At 42.3% G+C, this 22,972-nt stretch overlaps 1 long non-coding RNA gene across 1 annotated transcript; it reads left to right on the top strand.

Annotated features, from left to right (window-relative positions):
• Positions 1–6,006: 6,006 nt before the first annotated feature.
• Positions 6,007–22,682, top strand: LOC146979321 (uncharacterized). Its single transcript, XR_015036795.1, has 3 exons — positions 6,007–6,047; positions 7,002–7,145; positions 22,598–22,682. It is a non-coding gene; the product is annotated as an uncharacterized LOC146979321 (long non-coding RNA).
• Positions 22,683–22,972: the final 290 nt, after the last annotated feature.

The following is a 22,972-nucleotide window of genomic DNA, read 5'->3' as shown; positions in this document are numbered from 1 at the left end:
TCTCTGTCTCTCTGCCTGTCGCCCTGTCGCAGCTCCGCCCTTCGGAGCCCAGTCTCCCGAGCCGGCATGGCAGCCCTTCCTCTGACAGCTCTCTGAGCCCTGCTGCTAACCAGCACCGAAATACCCAGACCCCAGACCGCCACGGGCTACATTCACTTCAGCGTGCGAGGGGTTAAATCATGTGTTCGAATGAGACTTGAGTATGTTTATACCTATTCCAGTACTATCAGTGTTTAAACTGATGATCGCTCGAGTATTTTCCACAAAAAATGTTTAAAATTTACAATTTTTATGCTCCAAAAATGTCGAGTCTTGTCCTCCAGATATTCTCCTGTGATGGAAAGCTCAGTGGAAAAACATTCAAACCGAATGAAAAATTCCTTCAAGCAGCTCTGGAGCAGTGACTCACTGTTTGAAAGAAACTCTGAGATTTGAAACTGCCTTTTGATGAAGAAATAAACAAACTCCTGTAGATAACAGATCGATAGACACAGTAACCAATAACTGTTCATGTCGGCCTATACACAACAACACAACCTATAGAATCTGTGTCGAACAAAACAAAATGAACCGTGTGAGGAAAACTCTTCCTACGTCCCCAGAAAAAAAAAGAATTCAGATTGTGTTCAGGTGCCTCGAACCATTTGTAGGTTATTTTTACAGATGCCATTTTCCATGACCCTGTCTTGTAAGATGACTCTGCCTCTTACAAGCAGGAGAGATGGCCGCCCTCAGGTGGGCGTCTTCCTTACTCAGGACGGCACAGACCACGCCCCCGACATGGAGGATCTCCTTCGAGTCGTGTTTTTATCGTTTCTGGACTTAAGTGTAGGCCACTTAACTATCTAAGCTTTCGTAGTGATCATCCCATTTATCTGGGATTATTGCAGTGAATTTACTGTTTGGTCTTCTTCCAGGCCTAAAATGTCAAGTCCAAAGTCATGTATGCAGTAGCTTTATTCGGTAAGACCTTCGCAGATCCGTCCAAAGCTGGTAGCAGTTGATCTTTGGATAGAGCATGAAATAAATAAATCCTCTTTAGCAGATCAATATTCATCCTATTTAATGCTGGATGTGAAACTGCTGGATTTGAGGTGGTAATGCTGATGTACAGCTAATCGTTGGAAAATAAGCAGCAGGGCTTTGCGATTCTCCAGCAGATAGTTTAAACAGGAAGACGGATGAGTAAATGCCTATTGTCTAGGCAGTGAAAAACCTGGTAGTGATTACTTGTAATTTATACCTTCCAATTAATACGCAGCGAGTCTCCTCAGCAGTGGGAGGGGGACTGGTGTGAGGACTCATGTTGATGAGTGTGTTATTGAAGCGGGAAAATGAGCCGCTGACACATTTCCTGCTGCAGTTTCACAGTAATGACATTGTACACTAATGATATTAGTTGACACTGCTTGTATAAATAGAGAGAGGGGAAGTGAATTGATATAACAGAGGGGATGTGAGGTTTCATTATTATTCTTCTTACTCCCCGTGTATTTCATTGTAGAGAGAACAAGCGAGAGGACACGACCTCTGGTGGGATTGGATTTTGGAATGAGGGAGGAACTGACTCTTCCTCCATGTGTAAATTCACTCTGTGGTAACAGCACTAAAGCACCTGTGACAGAGTGTGACAGTGGAGAGTCCACAGGGCTCTGCACGAGTTGTGCCTGATAAGTTTGCAGTGCGTACTATAAGGCCCGGTTCCCATAGCATAAAATACATTAAAGCATCAAGAAGTTGACCAGTGTAATTTATGGCTGAACTCTCTGTTCCCTGTTAGGAAGAGCCCCGCCCACACAGACTCTCAGCCTCTCTGGCCAATGATTTACTTCACTTGTAGCTACTATGAATTGAGGAGCTGAAGTCTGCATACCGACTGTACGGCCGTCTCTTTCTCTCTCTTTCTCTCTCTCTAACGTTCGCAGGGCTGCAGCTCGCTTTGATGGATCATCCCAAGATGTGTCCTGATTCCAGAAACAAAACGAATAAGGAAATACTTTGGAAACCGAAAAAAAAAGAAAAAAAATCTGACTATTATGAAAAATTAAAAACCGCTCCTGCTTGTGTGTTTTGACTTCACAGACCTCACTGGGATAAGCAGGATTTAAAACGCTTTTCCTTTTAATAACAAATACTCACACAGACCAAAGGGATTTTTCCCCCCCTCCATATTATGATGTTTCTCAGTCTCCTTTACTTTCTCAGGCCAACAATTTGTTTTCCCATAAACCGCTGAAACGTACAGTATAACAATTCTGCAGCAGGCTAATAATAGAAGCTATGCCTACATACTGTTTCTGGCCTTTTTCCACACTTGCTCCAGGCTTTTCCTCCGCTACTTGTGTAAACCAGAAGGGTTAGTCCTGTCAATTACCATAAATCAAGGCACTATTATAAGCAGCACAGTGACATGATGACAAAGAGACCTTCAAATATAAATATTATGCCATTACGCCCCTCTTTGCCAATCTGGGATTACACTGATGATCTAACAGGTACAAAATCTATTTTTTACCCCCCTCCCGCACACATGATACCCATATGGCTCTGCAACTGACATGAATACACAAACAATAAATTTTGTAACTTAGACCCAAAACACCTGTGTTCCTGTGGCTAGAGCCTCGCCGCCGAATAACACAGTCAAGCAGAGAGTGGTGGTTGAATTATTGTTGTTTGGAGACTATTTCACAATAAAGTCACTGCCAGTGCTGTTTTCAGGAGCGCAAACTATGTCTACAGATTCAAGATTCAACATGCAATATGGTACAGGTTTTTCCCTGATAGTCTCCAGCTGTAGTAGCTGTAAAAAAATAAATAAATAAAGGTCCGTTATTAACAGTTACACAGAGGTAGCAAATTAAAATATGCAAAATTTGCAAATTAAACTAAAAATAGTTAATAAAAAATACAGTGGTATAATACAAGAAGCAACAATTTGCTGGTCATTTTTAAAAAATGTTTGATACTTAAAACTCATGTCAAAAATATGGACGGCTCTGACTGTAAATTCTTAAAAAAAAACAAGTGGCAGGTCACCGAAACTCTGCTGGAAACCAGAGATCCCGGTGCAAAGGGGGGGATGCGTAGAAGGAGACCGGCTCAGTGCTACAAAGCTGCCGAGCCGGGATGTTTACCAAGGATTTTTGGCTCACCAAGCTGAAGGGCTAAGAGAGAAAAGAAGAAAGGAAAGACGAAAGAGGAAGAAGATGAAAAAAAAAAAAGAAAAGATATTTGGCATTTCTGACTTTTCCTCAACAAACACCCCAGGGTCTAAGAGTCTCATTTAAATAAACAAAACCAAGGGGGCTGGATCAATTTGTGGACAATAAGCTTTGCCTCAGGGCCCCGTGCTCTGACAAGCTTCGAAAGTGGCGCCGGACTGTGTCTCGCTGAGTCAGAGGTAGAAATCCCATCCTTCAACAAGTTGTTGTGAAGCAATGTTCACAGGCTTCACTGGTGGCCTCAGCCGCCTCCGCACAACTTTGAAGTCGGGCAGAGGCAGACTCGGCTGCAAATAGGCAAATCTCCATGTACAAAATGGCCGCTTGCCTCAAAGGAGGCGTGTAGGAGAAAAAAAAAGCAGCTCTTGGCTGTGGAGAGAGCAGCTTGGACTGAAACCGCCGCCTGGCCCAGATGTCGGATTTAGGAAACTGACTGGAGCACCTGCAGACTCGGCCGGCCAGCCAGGTCTCTCCGTCCGGGGCCACTCCAAAGGTCATGACCTCTCCTCAGAGGTAAATGAGGGGGTTTCATCAGGTTTCCATGTGTTGTATCTTTGACAGCAGTAGCACACAGTGAAGCCGGTGTTTTCCTCGCTCTCTGTGTAGTTACCATGTGTGACCAGCAGAGAGCGGCCATGACACAAAGAAACCTCACAAGATCAGGGTCAGTAGTTTTTTAAAATGTCAACAAAGATTGCAAGAAATTATTATTGCTGCTGTTACTGAGCCTTTAAAGCCTATTAAGATCTTCAAGGTCTTAAATATGCATTAGAAGAACCGTGTCTGTTCTATGAGACAGACATTCAATTGTGAAACAGTCTCATTATCTCTAAGGCATATGAGCCTAAAAACAAACAAATCAACAGGCAAATTAACATCCTCTAGTTCAGCAATTATAACATAACAATATATAACTGTGAGGACGAGACACATGAGTCATGTTGTTAGAAAGAAACGCAGTTAGAGTGATTATTAATTTATGTTAGGTGGATTAACTTTTGCTTTTGATTTGCACAGATTGGCTCTCAGGCCGTCAGCAGGGTCGTGCAGGGTGAGACATGAAAGATGTCCAGGTGTTAATAAGACATGACTATAAATATAACTGCAAGTATTTGAAGAGCAGAGGTCAGCTGTGATGTGTCTGCTAGACCACTAGAGACTGAACTGCATCCACAAAAGACCACTTTTTTTCACCCAAAATGAAAACTCCAGCCCAAAACCAAGCCTGCAGTCACTGCATTGAATGTAACACTTTCTTTTCTTTTCTTTTCCAATAGCTTGCACATTATATGCACTGTCAGTCTGAAACCCACTGACTGACTGGCAGGAGTTTGGTAACTTGTTGATGATTGAATCTGACATTACATTTTCAGGGGTCGTTTCTGGGGGAAGTCGGAGTGTGTTGTTTCCAACTAAAGACCGTCACTGGCAGTTTTGAAAGTATTTTATACTTTTAGACCAAAGTTTGTACTTTGCACTGATAATCTGAAATTTCAAGTAAAACACAATGAATACAATAAGAAAGCTGTTGCTATTAATTATACAGTAGTTGCATCTACTGGGAGGAAGATGAGGAGAGAGAAATAACCAAACAATGTCAGTGAAGTTTGTATATGAGCTTTAAAACCCAAAGAGACACGTTACATTTATTGTGGATTTGTTCCTTTGTTCTTGTGATGAATTCCTAAACCTTTTTCTTTTTTTCTTTTTTTTTTGCCAGTAGTGATGAACTTCAGAGCCAGCCGGCCTCTCTGCAGCTTATCTACCCCTCATTGTACAGCCAGGGGTAACTTGGGGTCACTGACAGTCTGTTTGACACAATACTGTACAACCCCCCAGTCTCCAAAACCTTATCAAGACATGGCCGACATTTCCACAATGTATGACTGTCCATAAGCCAGATACAGTGAAAAATATGACATCATCGCTGAGTGCGATACCACCACCAGCCGTGTCCATCTGCTGTCAGGTACACACTGAAAGTCCCTGCTCGCTTATCAAGGGATGAATTAATGACGCTCTCTGCCAGTTGGCTGCAGGAAGATATTAACAGAAATAACAGAAGTTTTCCCAGCAAAGGCAGAAAGAGAGAAACTCTGCAGCGCTTTTAATTTTAAAGGTTATTCCCACTTATAAAAGTCAATACTTTCAGCATTAGGTTTTATTTTCAGGATGGTTAGTTGGTGATCAGGATGTAATTTCTATGTTTTTATGGATGAATAAACTAAATCTTTAAACCTTTAAAATGGAAAACCTGAATAAGTTAGCAACTCTGTTGAAATCGACACTCCTTAAGGTATTTTTCCAAGATTCTCTCTGCACAAACCACATTTTTAAAACCCTGCAAGGCTCCAATAGTTATTTTTTCCTCGTCCCCATAAACTGCGTGAACAGAGGGTGCAGAAAATCATCAACATTTCAGTAAGAACTACTGGTAGTAAAATTTTCAAAATAAAAGGACAATTTACTACCATGGGTCAGGCAGAGGGCAGCCTGGTTCATGCTGCTCTACTTTTTTACTCTACACTGAACTGAGTTGATGTCTTTTCTGTTCACAGTTGATGTAAACAGAAACATTAAAACAATTAAAAGGATTTTTACTTAATGTTTCTAAAAACACCTTTATGGGTTTTCATGTTTGACATCAACGCTTATTCAGGGGAGGTATGACTTGTTCTTCATTTTGTATAATTGAAGGAATTGAGACTCTTAATTTCTTTGATCCCATGGCTTCCTGAAATGGCCGGCTTAAACACTGCTCTGCTGTTCTCTCTCTTCCCACAGGAGACTTTCCATCCCATCCCAGACACTGAACGAGCTGGTGTAAGCCTCTCTAAGTCACTCTTAGCTCTGCCGCCTCAGCTTGTATAAACCAATTCATGCTGAATAAGACCATGTTAATCTGGGGTTTACAACGGGACTAAGTAACTTGATTTCTATCCGCTGTTAACCTGAAGTTGTGGCGATGGCCAACTGGACTCATGGCAGGGTTTTTTTCTTTCTTTCTTTCTCTTTTATTGTTACTGTTCCCAAGACAATACGCTCGTGTTTTCATCTCTAGTTCTCTTGTTGTCTTGCGTTATTGAAAAAGAAAGATAACACACACACACATACACATTGTGTCCAAAAAAGGAGGGATTTCAGTTCCCACAGCTTCAAACCATTCCCCTGCATGCATCAAAAAACTACAGATAAATGAATTCACATCAGGTTTTCACTACTTTAACATCATGGGTACCGACTGAGATGAAAATATATTCCCATCTAATTAATGCTGTGAGCATAAGACGTGTGTGATGTAAAACCAACATTACACACCAAAGAGTTTACTTTCTTCTTTCTGTGCTAATGATGCATTGACAGTCCATTCACTATCTTGCAATCAAACACTTTTATGGAGCAGTTTTTAAGAGCAGGAAAAACAAAAGAAAGTTGTTTGATCATACACATATCAATAACAGTGAAAGAAAAGAGGCTTTAATAGAGCTGAGCTGTGTCACAGAACTAGTTTTCTGTAATTCTCTTATAGTTTGATCCAAAGTATATGGAGCTTGACTGTGTAACCATCAACATTTGACTTAAACCTGCAGTAATAATCTATATGAGGCACTTTGTTTCAAGCTTTACAACCATGCATAATAAAAACAAACGACTCACAGGACAGTTACGGCTCCACAAACTATATAAACTAGATTTTAAAAGCAGTTTAAGCCACTGTTTTGGCTCCGTCTCTAAATTCTCGATTGGTGAAACCTGGTGTGTGTTAGACTTTGGCAGCCTTGACAGGGAGTTTGAGGTTGATGAAAACCTGTCATCAGGAATCCACAGATTCAGGCCGTGAGCTGTTTGTTGCGGTGGGAGACTGGACTTATCAGCAACTGTCTGCACAGTGTGATATATGGAAGGAGTCGTCTCTAAGAGGTAAAAGCAGAAAGAGCGGGAATATTTATTGATTCGGCGTATGAATTAATAGTTGGGGGAAAATTGTTTATCGAGTGCCAGAACACATCCAGTCCATGAAAACCTTTTCAGTTGGCGACTGTGTGGTTGGACTTTCAGATTAGAGTAAAGATGGAGAAAACAGTCTCATAAAAACTTTAAAAGAAAAAAGGAAAATAAAAGAATAGTCACGTAATGAGCAAACTGCAAGTGATGGCTGAGGTGCAGCAATGAAACTTCTACCACTGAAGAACTCTAATTTATCATCTTGATTTGATCAACTGAATGGTTTTTAAAGATAATCTGTAGATATCAGTGAAGAGTCTGAGTTGTCCAGGGTCTTGGTATTTCTCAGTGCTGTTTGAAGGCAACATGGCAGCGACTCAAAAACTGAAGATGTCTGAAGAAGTGAAGGACTCAAGACGTCAAACATACAGTGTTTCCTCTGACTCAGTCCGCGAGGATCTGTCCATATTTTGACAGAATCTCAAAACACTTCTGCTTGCTTATCAGAGTTTCCAGACAAAACACAGAGAATCACCTCAGATGTCACTTTACAGCTCTTTACATATTCACACAAAAACTAATCCACACAAAGTGTCCGACATTACTCAAAGGTACCTCCAAAAATGTGGTTATCGGAGGCCCCGTGTGGAGTACAGTCAGAGAACACCCGGCCCTCTGCTCCTTATCTCTGCTCTCTTCACTGCGGGTGAGTGTTTGGTGGAGGGAGATGGGAGGGGAGATGAGTGGAGCTGCAGATGGGGTCTAAACGTTGTGTTGTGTTGTGTGTGTGTGTGTGTATGGGCACTGGAGCCTCTCGTGACTGGACATTGTCAGGTGGGGTCAGCCTCAGTGCCGGCCTGTGGCTCGACCAGGAATGCAGCCGTCTTATCAGTTGTAAAGGAGCTTGAGACCCTCTGAAAGAAAAGCAAACGTCTCTGTAGGAAGACCCAGACGGATCCTATGGGATATTTTTCTTGCCGTGCTTCATTCTGGTTGGCAGATTTAAAGCTGTGGCGCAGATACCAAGTGACTCCGACTGTCATGGAAGCTATGATTTAATGTTTCCCTTTTTTAAAATCCCTTCACCTCCCTTTCTACCCATATTTTGATAGATTTATACAACACACTGATACGGCGATTGTTCATCTACCAAGACAGTAGCTAGAGGAGCTTAAAGCCCTGTTCATACAAAAAAACTGAGGTGTATTCACATTTGTAATACAATCAAATATTCTTTGTTGGATCCTAAATCAAAATAAATTCATTTTTTGATGCTGTGTTTACTTAGAATAAACAAGCCCATGAGACAATATAACATTGACAGATTTGTGTCTCATGTTCCACTTATTGAAAAAGTGTCAGAGTTAATGAAACGATAATTTAACCCTCATGAATTAAGTGAATATGAGAAGATTAAGACACATTTTACTGTCAAAATCTAATACACTCTAATACACACAGCTCGACTTTACAAAGGAGCTAGAAGTTGAAGGTTTTTATTTATTGTATGTGTCAGCAAGCATCAGTTACTTGAGTAATTGAAAGATGCCATAGATAGATAGATAGATAGATAGATAGAATCTGTTGACCAAGAAAATAATCAGCAAATGAATCAATAATGAAAATAATCACTAGTTTCACCTCTGCAGTTTTGCTTTCTGCACTTCTGATACTAATGTGAAAGACATTTTAATTTCAGCCTCGTCTCTGTGATCACTGCACACATGAGCAGATATGAGTGGAACAATGAGACAAGCGCACACAAGGCAAAAAGTCAACACAGTTGACAGTGAGCTCGGGGCTACGAAGAAAAAGTTAAGAAAGTTTTTTTCTATTTTCATGAAAAATTCAGCAGGATTTTCTATCAGCTGTGAAGTTGCTCAACTCAGTCTCCCCTTCTCTCTTGGGCCATTCCTCATCCCATAATCCCTTGCTCTGTCTCCTCCTCTCCTCCTTGGCAAGCCTGGCCAATCAAAGACCTTAAATGGGTGAGTGATAGGGGGTAGGATGAACCCATTACCGTGGCGACGACTGAAACCCTCCCTACAAACAGCCAAGTCACTAAGTCGCAGACTTGTTGCTCAGTGGGAAGCCAGCACTGGTGGATTAGCGCTGCAGCAAACATGCCCAAGGGCCAACAACACGGCCGGGGGCTCCGACCCCTCAAGGTGGGGGTGGGTGGGGGTTGGGGGGCAACACCTCCATGTGAACCTCATAAAAAAACAGGCCGTCGGGAGGTAAAGGAAGCCTCTCATACCGAGCTGACCGGCAGATTTGCATTGTAAGGACTGGCGCGGCGAAGCTGTGGGGTGGTCATGACCCCGTCTCCATGGCGCTGAGAGGTTGACAATCCAAAAGTAAATCCTTCAGCTCACAGAGAGCAGACTTATATATAGACTCAATCTGGTCCCTTATTTAAAGTCATCAGTGGGATAAAAAAGAACATGTGTGACTGTATACAGAAGTCAACGACAAACAAATTTGCTCTTTCCATGGCATCGGTACCTGCTGCACCCTCGCTCGCTGCACTGACCCAGAGTGGAGGGGCTGCTTTAGTCTGCGACTGTGCAGCAACAACAACAACAACAGAAAGAGGCCGCCCTGCTGGATGCTTCCCTAGTGTGTTTAAATTGGACTCCTACAGAGCTTAACACTGGAAAATAAGTCTGGCTGTGTCAGTGCGGAAACACTCTGCTGTTTCTTATCCATGCAGGTGGGCTTCAGTAGCACAGAGGTCCAAATCCAAATCACAATAACCAGACACATAACAAGAGAAGATTACTGGTATCAGTCTCAGCATCATTATCATACTAAAGTACATCTTTTTCAGCCTATAATTTCTTTGATGGATAAATAATGACAAGAAATATGTCATAAATCTCTAGGTTTTCATCCCATCTACACTGGTTTCTCCTGAAGGAGAATTTTCTGATTACTCATACTGCGATTTGGAATTACAGTCAAAAATAATGATAAATAATCAAGAATTAAGTGTACTAAAAGCATAAATTCATGTGTGAGAAGAACTCCTTGAAAAGGTATAAACAAACATGATTTAGTCTTTCGTTTTCGTTTGTCATCATCTGAGAGCGATTAAGTAAGATTAATTCTTTCCATTGAAATAACAGGGATGATTTTCACACATATCATTGACTGTGTGTCATAGAGGCACAGTCAGATCCATCACTTCAACTTGTTTTGATGGGGGAGACTTGATGAAAAGTTTCTCCTCAGCTATTTTGCCAGGAAACAGCAGCATTGACATTCATAGCACTGTCAGTGCATACAGTATTAATGATCATGACTTTCATCATCAGGGTTTTTCTTTTTTCCTTTTTTTGTCATTGTCAGGTACAAACACACGAGCCAGTTTCTCCTGTCGTGTGGATGTTCTTTTCCCCCTCTTGAATCCAAATTGGACTCAGTTGTTAAAGTGTTATATGTGAGTCATCTGACCCGTGGGCTTCTTTCCAATTTACGTCAAACTACTACAGATGCTAAATCATAATCATAAGGTTTAAATTATACAGCGTACATGTACACATATCACTTCTATGTGACTGCGCTGCACTGTGTATACACTGCACATTACACTCTATGTCACCTTCAACATGCAGACGCCAAATTACACCAGACAACATAACCCATCAGCATCACTCCAAACAAATTGCCACCTAGCTGACCTTTAGAGACAGAACATCTAAACACACACAGAGATGTGTACATTAGACGCACAGACGCACACATTCTCCCTCAGTCTAATGACCCTTGCAGAGATAAATTAGGGTGACAAATGCTTATATACAAGCTTTAGATGTTCAGATTATCATGCAAAGAGTCAGCAGTTTGAGTGGTTGCATGCAACGAAACTGTTATGTTGCAATACATACGATACACTTGGACGGATGCAGCAGTAGAAAACTTTTCCTTATGTTTTTTCCTTTAATTTATTGTACTTAAGTCAAACTGAAAGCTACTGTACCATGGTATCATCATGATGACACATCATATTATGCATGTATCAATGGTGAGCACGGCAAGTGTTTCCATACTTTCCTCATGGGAGCATGGGAACACTAATTTTTCCATATTCAAACTACATTTCCATAAATTAATATATGTATTTCTATACTGGAAAAAGTATAATAAGTACCTTCTGTTTGAAAATGATTAATAGCTCAAGTGTTGAAGACTTTGGCTGACACTTTAACTGACTGGATTTTTCTTATACTTCAGAAAAAGAGTGAATCTTGGTCTTCTGCTGGTTTTCCAAGGAGCTGCTATTCCATCGCACTCTTCAAGAAAGAAGCCTTAATGAAAGTGTTATGCAGGGCAATGATGACAGACATAAACGACTGATTTAAACGTCCATCATTTAGCCCAAATGTGGCCCATAATTCTGAGGTGTGTTGGCACCGCTGGGCTAGCAGCATCCTGCTAAGCCAGAAGTCTGAGCGATGAGCTGCAGAAGCGCCAAGGCTCATCTCTGCAGAGGCAAGCGGGGGCCTCATGTGTGACTGAGTGGGTGCTAGAACGCCAAGTAGAGAAGTGCCAGGTCACAGTAAAGGTTAACAAAATCAAGGCAGGGAATTTACGAGCGTCCGTGCTTCACAAGCGATGTCGCCGGCGGCAAGGGTGGGGGGTGTAAAAGACAAGGGTGGATGTGAGGATTATAGAGTGTGTGGGGAGCATGTGTGTGGACGTATGTGTGTTTGTGTGCGTTTTGTGGTGGGATCCTCACCTACTTTGCAAGCAATACATTGTGACAGAATGATGAGGGTCCTTTTCTGTGAGTGTGTGTGTTCACCTCACACACGGCCGGGCCGGTGGCGTTCTGCAAACTGACTTAAAGCAGCTGAGACATAGTGAACAGTATGAGGGTCTACAGACACCATCATCTGTCAGTCTGATCTCAGCTGAACTGATGAACAAGTTGCTCTGTCCTGATATGATCAGAAATCAATTTGATTCAGTCATGGAAAAACCTTGTGACTCATTTTAACATATTTTTTATTTAAAGGTGTACAAAACTTTTCCACTTTAAAATGTCTAAAAACGAGAAACTAACTATACGCCCTATATTATAGGCTACATCTAGTTGAGTTACATGCTACTTACATTGTCCCAAATGTGTTCATCAATTTTCATATCTTAAGATATTATCTTGATCATGGTAATGATCTGTTTTAATTGGTTGCTTGACAATGATGTCATATCCCCTTTGTTTATGCTTCATTGTTGTGTTTTTCTGCCACAGGCAATCACAATCTGTATTCAATCTAATACCACATTGTTATGATACACTTTTTTAGATCTTGGTCTATTTTGGGGCATTTTTGCCTTTATTGGATAGTATAGTATAGAGAAACAGTATAGCCTCTGTATATGGGGCGCCTGCTCTACCAACTGCGCCACACAACGCCCCAGATCTTGGTCATTTTTAACTACATATTTTCACTGGATGAAGGATTTCAGTCATCAGTTGCAGTGAATAACCAGAGAGACTGAGCAAACATTTGCAGCAGCTCAGCTCACAGTCTCTTGGAGACGTCCTGTATTCGCCAAACACTGATTTTTAACATGAAACTGCTTTATTCAGTGTTTTTACCTGATTTAATCACGGTGTCTGTTTGGTTTGGAGAGGAGGAGACCTCTGAGTCATAAGTTCGGAGAAACAAGCTGAGCAAACGTCAGCACAGCTCTGCTTTATTCAATATTTGTGCCCGTTCACCTGCTCTGTTTGTCCCTGAAGAGTATTACACCTAACTCTCCTGAGAGATTGACACTGAGTAGCTGACAACTCTCATGATTTCATGCTACTTCATGATGTCACCAAACTCCTTTTGTTATTGTTTTCATGTAAAGAGACCCCGAGGAGTTTGCTTTTGGTTATAAAAGAGTCTCATATTAATGTGGATGAATGACACTTGTTAATGTGTCCATTTTCGATAAATATATCGTTTTGTCTTTATAGTTATTTTGATATTATTATTTAGTGGTCGACTCGCCCAGCATTTCCTAGTCTCGGTTTCCCGGACGCTGCCCGGCGGGTCATGGGAATAACGCTGCCGGATCGCTAGTTGGCATCGTTGTTTTCCAACCTCCATCTTGATTAATGAAAACATTCATGGCAAATGCTTTTGCTTTCGTCCATCTTGCGCCGGCCCAAGAATTTCACCATGCGTGCAGAGGCTCATGGGAAATGTAGTGTGAAAACACTTCGCTTTCCGAAACTCTTTGTTGTCCCTTTAAAGGGAAATTATGGCAGAAAATTACTTATTGTACATCTGACAGTTCAGACGTGCCAAAATAGATATAGTGACATGTATTCAAAGCCAGTGACAAATCATCAGCAATATTTTGTGTCAATATAATTTTCTGAAAAACGTGATACAAAGTGCGTTAAAAGAAAACAGAGGAAAATGAACTAATGCTGAGAATAATAACTTGATGTGATCGATCATTGTGTCAAAGATATCAAGGACGTCAACGATCACATAAAAAAAGCTACACCCCTCTCTGAGTGTGGCCTCAAATCAGAGGTTGCAGTAAATATAATTCAGACTAGTTAAGAGTTTATTTCTAGAGCATTGTCAGTTGTCAAAACATTATTTCTCTGATTTTGCCTGCAGTGTTTTGAGAGACCATTAGTTATTTGCTGTATTACACACTCTAAGTGGCTCTGAGAGGCATTTGCAGTATGAAAGTTGATGAAAACCTTTAGCTTAACATCAAATCACCTAAACTTCCATTCAGTCTTTTCCATATTAAAATTGCACTTGATGGATTTGCTCATATCGAACCATTTCAGACTGTCATTATTCCACTGAAAATACTAATCTAAATTTGAAAATTATGACATGCAATAATGTGAGAAACACTTCCACACATCACCAACACACACATAGATACACACACACACTGTACAGATAAGATGCCTCGCCTGTGTTTCGAGGCTGACTATAAGTGGAGTAGGGGCCCTAGATTTTGGGAGACAACCTAGCGATAGGACACTTCATCACGGTGGTTTGTGGAAGGTTCACAGCCCCCTTCACCCCCCACTGATAGCTCCAGTTTGTCTGGAAGAGGTTATGCTTTGTGATAGTCTGGCAGAATCTCATGGATTTGTCTCCTCGGACCAGTTGGAACCCGTACAGTGTATCGGGTTCTAGCAGCATGTGGTTTCAATTTGATCTCTCACAAAACTGCTTTCATTTCTCTTGATCACTGTCAAACGGTGCAAATGCTATTATTCTATACATTATCAAAGTAACAACAGATGATATAAGTGGTCGACTTCCAACCAAGTGCACGGCTGTGGGTTGGACGCGCATGTTTTAAATGCTGTCTCAAATCCTGGCTCCCTGACTGGTTCCTTGTCTGCATCTTTCTGTCCTCACCACATGTGAAGACATTCATCATTTTCACATATAATAACACAGAGCATTGAGTTTCCCTTTCTTATTTTTACAAAGCCGCCGCTGAGCTTAGCGCACAGTAGGCATCGGTCTGCCCGTACATCTAACCAACTGCGGTGCTGACGGCTGGTAAATTCGGGCAATATTTTGAGTTTCCAAAAAAGCTGTGGGGGAGAGTCTGTGGCTGATGGCTCCACCCTGGGCTGAGTACCATCCATCTCTTCCCGTCGCCTGCCGCCCCTCTGCCGAGCGCCGCCCCACTTGAGATCCATTCGGAGAACATATTTGCCAGATGACAGCGCAGCTCTGTGTACCATCCATTATGGCTAAGGCAGATACATTGTCATCGGGAGCCTCTCACGCTGGCATAAATCCATGGTCAACAGTAAGTCTAGGTCAAGTGATTTATACACAGGGGCACTGACACACATACACTCGCTCTTCCCCTCTACAGACATATACATGGAGGCATATGCACATCTGCCATGCAACTGCCCAGGCCAAACTATGGAAACCTGTTACTGTACTCACAAGAGCTGTAATGGGAGTCTTGTTTAAAGTACAGAGGAATCTGGTCAAAGTCTGGCGGAGGTCACTTCTTGAGGAAATGCAGAGCCCGAGGGAGGGAGTGCTAGCAGTTCTCCTCCTCCTCCTCCTCCTCCTCCTCCTCCTCCCTGCTCCTTTTCACCGTAGGAGGAAGAGGAGGTAAAGGTGGTGGTACAGTGTGAATCTCACAGACATGCATCCAGCATTGAAGCAGAGAGCTGCGCTTTGTACGGACAGGGGCGGGGGAAGATGAAGTGCTAAGCGGGTTGACTGTACTTGACCGTAATCTCTGGATGAGAATTGAGGAGATGCAGTGTGTGTCCCAGAGGCTCACTTGTAACATGTCTGTAGAGCCCCTGGTAATACTTGCGCATTACAATATTCCAGAGAGGGACATCTCACTTGAGTCAATTGGCCCGTTCTCAAGGCCACGGCGGTTGTTATACGAGCGCACCAACAACCATTGTGTCTCCGCACTTGAAGAATTGATACAACTCTCGGTCAATAAAAAGGTGGTATTCCTGTGCCATAAGTCACATGTGAATCTTATAGACCAAAATAACAGCGCATGATGTAAGCACTGTAGCTTGTATGTGGATTTAAAGGGGTTTTTAAAATAACGTCATTTCCATCATACCAAACAGACAAGTGGTATGGCAGGACTATTGGCGCTCTGTCAAAGTCACATCGCACACGCAGCGGGGAGATGGACTGATCCTTCTGATATTGCCCACTGTCTGGTCTTTGAAAAATACAACTGACAGTTGCTTGTCGTGTCCCTCCCTCTTTCCCCCTCCCTCTTCCCCCTCCTGCCCTGCCCTCACATTGTACATCCTCAGACTTCAACAATATTGACTTCTGTTGAAGAGATTAGCTGTCAAGCTTTTATTTTGTTAAGGGATCAAGGTCCTTCATGTTCTTACCTAAATATAACTTTACTCCATTGCAGGTTTGAAATGACTGGTGCAGGTGGTATTTCATTTATGAGCGAGCTCGAGACCCAGAATGCCTCGGCTTGACCACTAGGCTTTGGAGGGATTATCTGATGAATTCGTGTTTTACAGCAGCTGTTAGTGAGAAGTCACCGGGGGTCTAAAAGTGGATGTGAAAGCCCTCCATCAATTGTGCTGTACGGTCACTTTCATTTTTCACTTGTCTGAAAACTTGCCGTTACCCCATTTATTTTAAAACGTTCGCATTACCCGCTTTGTACAGACGGTTGTAGATGCCGAAGGTTTTTTGATTGAGATGGAGTGGAAAATAAAAACACGTGACTCAAGAGCGCTGCTGTGTGATAGGGGTCGTATCAAACTACACCCAAAATTAAACGTCCTTAACCCTGTCTCCCTGAGCATCAAGCTAATCTTGTGCATGTCTACATTGATAAGGATCTCCTGCAAGACAACTATGCAGCACCTCTTAGGTCATTGGAGATTTTGATTTATGAGGCAGGAGGGGCCACGATTGATGACCTGCTAATGCCCACTTGGATGCTTGGATTGCCATCGCCATTCACAAGAGGCCAGCAGACCAGGACTAAATGAGACCGGGCTGGAAATGTCACCTGCGTGCACAACCTTTTACGCCCTAGAGCCCTTCTCAGAACTGTAAACTCTATCTTACACGCCTCTGACCACTTCCATCGATGGCTTATGGCAGAATCTCACCAGCGACACCAGCCGCCCCCCCCCCTTCACTTTACTGTAAATCAAACTGCTGTCTAAAGCAGCAGGACTCTGCCTTTCAGCACTGGACGGTGACATACGGGAAATCCCCAGTACTGTAATATACCACTGGAGGTCCAATAAGACCATAAAGGTCACGGGCTACACTTGGAAAACCTTGCTTGGATTTTCGTCACATGGTGTGCAAGCGGGGGTTTGCCAGGCCCCCTTCAGCAAGAAAAGCCTTGTTGACAGAGTTTAAATAATTGAAAGCCAATCGGCTGTGCAAATGAATATTGGGTTTAACGAAGAATAAACCCAAGTATATCAGAAATCCTGATTCTGATCATGCCGCCGAAATTGCTTAACCTGTGAATGAAGTGTGGCTAGAGCTCTTAATCCAATGTGAGATGGATCAAAAATAGTATCTCGCCCATTCTACAAGAAAATAAAAGCTCATTGGCTCATCGGTATTAGGCTTGTATTATTACAGAGATTTAAGCAATTAAACATTATATTCTGCAAATCATATCGTATGATATCTTGGTAAATGCTTAGATACTCAAACTGAGGAGTCAAAATCTCTGACAAAATGTCCTGGGTGTTTGGTTTGATGTTGATGGATACCACTGTCTCTCACTGACTTCAAGGCATTCTTGTGTCTGGAGCAGCTGGCTCTGCACTCTGCTTTGGCTCACCCAATGCTAATGTCCCTGCAGACAACTGGACTAATTTCAAATTATCTGTCAACATCATCACAGACTAATGGCAATGGTGGAACTTTCGAGTTCCCGTTTTTCACTGGATTCAAAGTGTTCATATTTATGCACAGTGAGGCCTTCAGCTTAGACACCTGAGCCTCTGAATAAGTATCAGTTTTACAGCTGGATAGCACAAAATGATCCTTTGTGGGCTTCAAAAACTGTCACAAGACCTGAGCAGTGAGTAAATGTAAGTGTAAGGTAAAGAGATCAGACGTCACACCAATATTACTTTCATCGCTTGACATTTCTAATGGGTCACTGCTAATTATTAGTCATATTATGACATCTTGTCATATTATGTTTATTATTTATGTTGACCACACTACGCTGTGCCAGGGGCCTGTCAATGCTGCTGCACTTTTTCTATCCCGAACGCTCAAGATGCGGCAGTGATGTCTCTGCAGCAGCTGGCCTCAGTACTGTGCCTGGCTCGCCACATGCAAACTGCTCTCCCTGCCGTTATGCACACACACACACACGCATCCGCACGCACGCACACACTCTCCCCCAGGGAAGTGTCCTCTGAGTAATGAGACATAGCTGGGCCTATGTTCAATGTCCTGTCACTTAATGTGACATGAATCTCCCTTGCTATGTGTGATCGATCTATTTATTACCCTGTTTATGTAAAGCCAAGCAAAGTCTCCTGACGCAGGATTTCTTCAGCCTGAAATATCAATGGCCATCACTCACTTTTTATTGCTTTTTTCTTGTCCTTTCTGGTCTTGTGGCATTTGTTTTGTGGTGTACTCGGTGCAGGATCGTAGATATGGAACAACACTGCGGCGACTCTACAAATACATGTGCTCGCGTATCTATCAGAACTGTGGTCCTATTTTCCAGTAGCCAGGTGTGTTTTTATTTTAAAGAGCAAATTTTCAAATTTGATATAATTCAAGAATATCAAACAACGGTATCATTAATTCAATTGATTGCTTCTCCTTTGCTGTTGTTTCTGCAAATTAGTATGTTGCTGCATAAATACTCATGTAAACCTATCACTGTTAATATTATTCTGACACAACAACTATACTCCACCTTGTGTGCTTGTCAGATGGTCAAACAGCATCTCATCCCTTCGCCAACGTGGGCGTTAGGAGGCTGTGTCTGACGGTCCATGCTTGCCCAGTTCACACTGGGATGGTGCGTGGGCTAAGTACGGTTTGAGCCTCAAACTTTTCAGTCTGTAGACTACTCAGGTTTTTTTTATCACCTCTCCCAACAAACGTGTGCAACACCTTCCAAAATAAATATTATTATTCCATCATTTTGCACTTGTAGAGGGAGCTTGCCATGTTTATCTTTAATTCTGTATATTTAACTCCTCTAATAACTGTCCCCCAACAAAACATATCTGCATCATCTTTGAGCAAGTGATGGGTTGTAGTCTAGCCAAATAAATAAAGTTGTTTTATATCATCACATACTGTAGTTCACTTAAATGAGAACAAGTAGATGTTAGAGGCTCATTCTATGATTTGTTTAACTCTCAGTAAAGCTGTGTATTCTACTTAAGATCATCTTCAGAGCTGTGCTGTATACGCTTCGGTCCAAACCAGCCTCCAGATCTGCTCCTGTGAGCGCCTGGGGCTTTTTGCTATCATGCAGATGCCAGGCCTTCCTAAGAGGGCTTCTCGGGGCAATCCCAGCTACAAGCTCTGGTGTTAACCTGCTGGAGGACTCTTATCAGCTCCATGTCATGTTCGCATTTTCCCCGCACTTCCGCCGGCCCTCTCACCGTCGTCTCAACACTCTCCTAAGCTCCGCCCTCGAAGGCCACTTTTATCTGGAGCGCTAAAGTGGCAAACATATTTGTCCGGAGCTTTCCCACAGTCTCCAGGAGCTGGAAAGTGGATGAAGCAACAGTAATATTGCAACGGAACAAGTGCCAGTGTGTCCATGTTAGAGCCCCAAAGTTTCAAGTGCATCCATGGGGCCCCTCGCTCTTGATGCCCCAGTTTGTTCAGACGACCGTGTAGATAGTTTTCTTTTTGCAAGTGTAAGCAGATTAAGCTGCTATGCATTGATTAAGAGACTTTGATCATTTGGCATCAATTCATAACATTTTGTGTCATTTTAGTTTTCTTCTTAGTTACATGCAAGAAACAAATTATGAGTGTATGTGTCTGTCTCGTCCAGAAATCCACTGATAAGGTTAATGGACAATGACAAAGTGGGCTTCTGACTCGTTCCCTCTGCTGACAGCTCCAGCCCGCGGCCCCCACCCCACCCCACCCTCCACAGACACCCCACTGAATCTATCTGCTCATTACTGGGAACAATGAATGAGAGGCAGAGGGGGGGAAACACCCAAGTGGGTAAAGTTTTATTGCCTGTGTTTTGTCATGTCCACTCAGAAGTTCCTGAAACTTTAGGTTTCTGTTGATGGGGGGAGTGAGAGTAGGAGGGGGGGAGGGGGGAGGTTGGCTTAGTTTGCCTCCCTTTGCCTTTGACTACTGTCAGGCCTTTTATGTTCTTCCTGTGGATTTTGGGTCACTGTCAGAGAGACTGGGAAGAGGGTGTGAGGGAAATTTAAATGTGGCTCTCCAAAGGCTGGGAGAGAATATTGAGTGGCTTCTTTTGGGGAAATACAGAATTTGTGTCCTAGTTGTTGGAGTTCAATGCAGCCTTTGATGCTTCTGGAAAACATGTGAGTATATATACATGCACATTTATTCCATAATTTACTGCTTTCTTAGATTTGTATAATTGTAATTTGGTATCCTGGGGTTAGAAGTGCATTTTATTGGTTTGATGAGGTATTCTGACTTTAAAAATATGGAAATATCTGGAGCCACGTGGTGAAATAGTACCCACCTCCTCCAGTTTTTGATTTTAAAAGTCATGGAAAACTCCTCTAGTGTCTAGCGCGCCATTGAAGGGACACCTATCTCTGCCTCATGTTGGCACCTTTTTCCCTCCTTGGGGATTAGGAGCTGTCAATGGGCCTCTCTGATCCACACACACACTCATACCCTGCATACACACTGCAGTAGCTGCTCAAATCTGTAGTTCTTAGGGTGCTGTGTATGATAGTGACTAGGCGAGCTTGGGGCTTGATTAGTGCAGTTAGCCCTTCTAAGGCTCTGGCTGTTTACAGTGGATTACAGGGAGGGAGGCAGGGGTTAAGTCTACCCAGGCACCATGCCTCCCCCACCTCCCTTTCTCCCTCTCCCACCCACGGGAGCCACTGCAGCAGGGCTGGCAGCTCGTCTGGGCTCCCCATCGCAAGGCCAGGCTGACAGGTAGCGGGATTTGGCAGAGCACTTTGCATGAGAGCCAACAAGAAAAACTGAACATGGCGGATTAGCTCGGGATTATGTTGTCAGAGTTAGCCTTGACGGACAAACTGCAGAGGAATAAATTGCAATCTGTTTGAGGAGCACGCTGCCACGCAAACAGGAGAGGCATCGGCTCGTTTCACAGCCTGTCCAAAATGACAGGGAGAGGAGAAAATCATTAATAATTTATAAACAAAGTCCACGGCCATTACTGACGTCTGCCCACTCTGGCCGGACGAGACGTCTGGTTGTCTAACCCCAACATCAGGAGCTGCTTCATGTTAAATCTTGAAACCAAAAGTGACAGGGCATGTGTGGAGATTAGAGAAGGCTACACTAGGAAGAGCTCCTAAAATGTACTGGCTGCTCCTGTGAATTGAGTGTTTCATCTTATTTCTGATAAGGTGGTGAGACAGGAGCAGGACAGTCCACATCAACCCCTGGTTTTTCTAAACTGTCAAATTCGTATTTATTGGTACAGTTTTGGCAAATTTTGTCATCTTGTGACACAGAATATGCTTTTATAGATACATGCAAATGACTTATAAGAAGCTTTTATACAGCCAGTCATTGTAGTAAACAAAGCCCTGTCTTCATGTTGTGGTCTATTAATTGCAAAGACCATGTGTTTCTAGACAGCTCATAGCTTCTGTGCAGGGATACATATGTTATATTTTGCAATACTTTGACTTATATTGTAGTTGAGTGCATTTATCTGTTCAGACATGATCAGACAACTGTTGACTGGCATATTAAATATCATTTCACAAGCAGAGTCCAGTTGGTTCTTATTAATGTAATATATTCAGTGTTCTCTCCAGCATTCATGAGTGTTTTAACCAAATAACACAAAATAGCAATGGCATGATGAAAACATTTCATTATCACATCATGAGGTGGGGATTACGGCATTCACATGCCTCAAATTTTCCCTCGCCGCAACAACATTTTAAACAATAAATTTTGTTTGAGTGATTTAGGAGAAAAAAATATCTGGTTCCATAGAAATGGACAAAACAGCAGAAGTTTTATCTTCAAACTTTAAAGTAAATGAAGTGAGAAGTTTTTAAATGAGAAACTAACCCTACATCCAGAGGGAACAATAATGGGAAAAAAAAATCTACAAATTTCCCACTGAAAGAGCAAACACTATGACTACGACAGCTACGTTTCATTTCTCTCTGTTTTCATCTCATATTTGAGTCGTTCTTTATTGAGCGAATTGAATTAGCTCGATTTGATGCCATGCAGCAGCAGCGCTCTGTGCCGAGGGCTGACTGGCATGGTAAAATGTATTAATGAGCTTTATTGCATTCTCTCCTCTCCTACATCATTAGGAATGCATGTCTGTATGTTAAACATATGAATATGCATCGGCATAGAGCATTTGCTCTCAGAGTTAGCAGTGAGCCAGCGCTGTGCCTTGAATAATAATCCAGCAGAGAAATGAACTGCACTTTTCTTTGCCTTCGCTTTGTAATTTAAAAAAAAGATGATAAGAGTACAATTGTTTTTTATTTTATTTTACTTTATCAAGAAACTGATTCTGAATGTCAAATTGTGCTTTGATTGAGGCATTATTTTTTTCCTTTTATTTGGTGATATTTGCCAATATTAAAAAAGTAATTTAATATTGCATATTTAGATCTAATTAAATAAAATTAATATGCTGTTTTGTTGCTAATTAGAAATATAGCATGCTGATGAGCAAATACATTCAACTAAAATTTGTTTCATTTCTGTTCTGTTTTCCAGAGCAAATCCAGTCCAGTGCTCCCTGTCCTGTCACGCTGCCAGACTGAGGGTGATCCTGAGGTCAGCAGAGGTCACTGGATAAAGGTTAACAAATTACCACGATGCCTCTCACACAAACTGATTGATGTAACACGGGGGAGGGGAATGTGTATAGGGGTTATGTCAAGATAAGGTAAGCGCAGTGATAAAGTTTTTTCTGTAAAGACGTGCTGTAAAACACACAAAACGGTTCACAAAGATTCTCCGGTTTGTCTTTGCATGTGCAGATGTGTGCAGATGTGTGCAGGTTAAGAGTGTCGGCCATCTTTATATGGCTTCCAGACCAATGGGCAGTAAAAAAAAATACCTCAATGAAAAGAAAACTAGCTTTTCTAC

Source organism: Trachurus japonicus, chromosome 10 (assembly GCF_045865225.1).
Source record: "Trachurus japonicus isolate A0001 chromosome 10, Traja_1.0".
Taxonomy (NCBI): domain Eukaryota; kingdom Metazoa; phylum Chordata; class Actinopteri; order Carangiformes; family Carangidae; genus Trachurus; species Trachurus japonicus.
This window is presented reverse-complemented; position numbering and strand designations above follow the sequence as displayed.